Source organism: Salvelinus sp. IW2-2015, unplaced genomic scaffold, assembly GCF_002910315.2.
Source record: "Salvelinus sp. IW2-2015 unplaced genomic scaffold, ASM291031v2 Un_scaffold2487, whole genome shotgun sequence".
NCBI classification, from domain to species: domain Eukaryota; kingdom Metazoa; phylum Chordata; class Actinopteri; order Salmoniformes; family Salmonidae; genus Salvelinus; species Salvelinus sp. IW2-2015.
The window spans coordinates 105017-109249 of record NW_019943805.1 but is presented as its reverse complement, the minus strand read 5'-3'; the positions used below and the strand labels follow the sequence as shown (position 1 = coordinate 109249).

Here is a 4233-nt window from a genome sequence, read left to right as displayed (position 1 = left end):
CAACCCCAGTAACCTTTCTGTTTTTATAAGCGTTGAACGTCAAAAATGCACTCACTGTCCAAAATTGTGATTGTTACGCAACAGGACAGTTGGCCCTCACCCAACCAAGACAGGCTGCTTGCTAATTATCTTATAGGCTGTTTCAACTTGGTCAATCCAGTTATTTCCTAACAAGTTTGATTTTCTAACGACAGTTTGAATTGAGGTTGGTGTCCACCCCTCATTAAGTACACAAAAAAGTAGCCCATTTCACTGTTTTGCGGTACAAATTATGTTTAGGCTTCCTGTAGCCAGACCAAAACTACTCTCGTGCGAGAGCCCCAAGCACTTCCCAATTGGTTTCCCCAGAATCAAGTATGCAGACACTGTGCATGCTCCAGTCAGAACAGAACAGAACCTGCACAAAACATGCCTGGCACCATGTTCCAGCTTGGTGCCACATTGCCTTCATGTGTTTTCCCTTACTAATAATAACACTTGGACACATATGCGTACCGAATCAAAGTAAAGTGGCATTATTTACATTATCAGTTAGTTTCTGTATACCAATGTGGTTCCTGTATTACAGTTGAAGCGACGTTTACAAACCACTAAAGGTTGAGTCATTAAAACTAGTTTGTGCAAAACACTTCCACAAATTCTTGTTAACAAAACTACCCAGTTTGGGGCAAGTCGGTTAGGACATCTACTTTTGCATGACACAAGTAATTTTACCAAAAAAACAATTGTTATACAGACAGATCTGTTCCACTTAATCACAATTCCAGTTGGGTTATATAAACACTAAGTTGGACTGCCTTTAAAACAGCTTGGAAAATTCCAGAAAATGATTCATGCGCTTTAGAAAGCTTTCTGATAGGCTAATTGACATAATTTGAGCTCAATTGGAGGTGTACCCTGTGATGTATTGTCAAGCCTCCTTCAAACTCAGTGCCTCTGTGCTTGACATCAGGGAAAAACAAAAGAAAAACAGCCAAACCTGCAGCTTTTTTTGTTTTTTTAGACCGGCCAGTCTGTTCATCCTTGGGAAACAATTGCCAAACGCCTGAAAGTACCCACGATTCATCTGTTACAAACAATAGCTACGCAAGTAATAAACACCATAGCGACCCCACGGCAGCCGTCGTACCCCTCAGAAAAGCCAAGACGCCGTTCGGTCTCCTAGAGCATGAACGTACTTTTGCGTGCACCGAAAAACTCGCAAGATCAATCCCAGAAACAACAGCAAAGGATCTTTGAAATGCCTGGAGGAAACACAGGTACAAAAAAAACATATTTAATTATTCTATATCCACCAGTAAACGACCTATACTTGACATAAACCCTGATACAGGCCCGCCCTCAGCAAGGGAAAGGAAGCCAATGCCTCAAAAAACAAACCTCCATCAAAAAACAAAAAAGCCAGGACCCCCATACCCGCGTTTGGCAACTGCAACATCCGCGGACACCCGCCCCTCGTACTTGTTTGGAGAAATCCTCCTCTGGTCTGATGAAACAAAAATAATCTGCTTGGCCATAATGACCATTTTAGTTTGGAGGCAGAAAAAGGGGGAGGCTCTGCAAAGACCGCCAAGAACAACCGCCATCCCAACCGTCAGCACCCGGGGCGTCCCCCACTCCCCTAACCACACCCCGGCAACTTCGACCCACTCAGCCCCACCAGATCCACCCCAGTAAGCTCCCAGCCACTCCAGCCCCAGCGCACACACACCAGCCTCCCCAACTACCCTCCAGCCTAACGCCACCACCGCAACCCTACCCCACATCACACCGCACCCAGCACTACTCAGCCACCGCCCACAGCCGCCCCACCAGCAGTCACGCCCCACATCCAGACCCTCTCCCCGACCACCCACTCACACCTCCCAGCCCCCCCCATCAACACCCCCCCCCCAGCCCGAACCACCCCACCAGCCACCCCACCCACACCTCCAACGTCCCGCAACACCCCCACACCCCCGCCACCCCGCCTCACAGCCCCAGGCCAAATCCACCCACAGCCAACGACCGACAGCCCACCCCCGACCCGCTCAGCCACACCCCCCACGTCCCAGACCTCACCCGCACGCCCAGCGCATCAAGTCTCCCCCTCAGCCCTCATCACCCCCACCTCTCCCACCCCCATCCCACACCCTACCCCACGCCCCCCCCCCACAACTCAGCACACCCCCCACCCACAGTCCCCAGTTTGACTTCTTTTAAAAAGGTTTTCAAAGTTGAGAAAGTAATTTCTGACGCCAGCAGATTTAATTATTTACCAACAACAGCTGCAAATTCCAATAAAACAACACAACAAATATATTTGTGGTTCAGAGTGCAGAATTTATTTAGTTAATTATGTGAGATGGAGATGACAGGTTATGATTGTGACCATGGTAATTTTTTTATACATTTATATTTTCTTCTCAAAGGAAATAAATTTTTAGATCTTTTTAATGGAAATTATTGTCATGACTATACCATATCATACTGTACTTTATATAGCTAATTGATAAGGGAATTATATGCTTAAAGTTAATGATTAAAATATTCCACCCTGAAACCATATAATTGTATGAAATTTATAAGAATCATAAATCTATAATCTGATGGTGTGTGTAGTTTTAGTCAGAATTAGAACAAGGACCTTTTGCTCCTTTTTAGTATGTAAGCAGGGTGCAAGTGGGAAACAAATGATAACAGGAGCTATCGACAGACAAGTTGTACTATTGTGTTCCTTACAGTACATTCTGTCTCCACCCGTGGAGGGGAGAAACTGTTAGGCTTGCAGAAAATTATGAAACATGTTGTAGATTAAAGAAACAATGTATCTGTGTAGTGGAAAAACACAGACTGTCTGAGCAAGGTGTAGCTTAAGATTTGAACTTGTTTGTGTGTGTGTTATAAATACTGTGTTTGCATTTTTGATTTCAGAGCGCTCTCGTGAATAAACTGTTCTAACCTTTTAAATAAACTGAGTCTTTGCCTAATTATTATTAAACCCAGGGTCTTACGAACCTCTGGGATTAGTCAAAGTTTATTGATTGTTAGTTATTATCATTGTGATTGAAAATTCTCGTGACACTGTCTGCTTTTTGTACTTTGGATTTAGTTTACATAAGCCTATAACAAGAAATGTCCATGTTATACAATTCCAAAGTAGTTWTTGTCTTTTGTTTCATATTAGTTCACTGTTTACTGTTCTACGTTTCATCCTTGTTACTTTGCAGAGGCCACAMAACTCTCATGGCCATTGGAGAGGCCACTAAACTCTCATGGCCATTGGAGAGGCCACTAAACTCTCATGGCCATTGGAGAGGCCACTAAACTCTCATGGCCAATGGAGAGGCCACTAAACTCTCATGGCCATTGGAGAGGCCACTAAACTCTCATGGCCATTGGAGAGGCCACTAAACTCTCAGGGCCATTGGAGAGGCCACTAAACTCTCAATGGAGAGGATGCAGAGGATTTGGATGATGACATTTGGGAGCCACCTCTCCTCAACAAGCTGCTTTTAGTGAAACAGAAGGACACTAGGGAAGTAWCCATGCTCATCACACAACATAAGGCGTTCAATAACAACCATGTCTCAAGGAGGGTGAAAAGGGAAGAATGTCCCCATTCCTGTTTCTGTGAAGGACTGCAATTCCAGCATGGGGGCRTGTCAACCTATCTGATGCTCTGATAGGCTACTACCAGGTCCTCCACAAGACCAGGAAGTGGTATAAGACTTTTCTTTACCAYTTTGTTTACATTGCTACAGTAAATGTTTTCATTCTCCACAAGCAAATTTCCAAAACAAAAAGTCAGACCCCTCTCTCCCAGTTGGCCTTCCGATAACAGCTGGTGTGGGAAATGGCTGAATTGTGGGCCCAAACCAACCTCACAACCATCACAAGACCCCCCTCCCCACTCAAAGTGAGTGCCACTATCCAACACACATGCCAAAAGACAAAAAGAAAGAACTGCAGGCATTTCACTAAACACAGACAGGAAAAAAGGGTGCAACGCCAGATCTTCTGTCCGAAATGCCAGTTCTCTTTTTGTTTCCTGTCTCTAGAGACTGCTTCAATAACACAACATGCACAAGCTACGGTGAAAGTGAAATCTAATCATCTACACCTGAGATGTAAAACAAACACGAACGCCATTTTGTAAATAGTTCAGCCTATGTCTATTTTTGCACTTTTTTTTGTGAAGGATACATGTGTAACCAAGTTTGTGTTTGATAAGACATGTTGATATATTCTTTA

At 44.3% G+C, this 4233-nt stretch overlaps 1 pseudogene; it reads right to left on the bottom strand.

The window, feature by feature from the left end:
- LOC112074085 (guanylate-binding protein 1-like) overlaps window positions 1–516 on the bottom strand; it is a 15894-nt pseudogene extending 15378 nt beyond the window's left edge.
- Window positions 517–4233: the final 3717 nt, after the last annotated feature.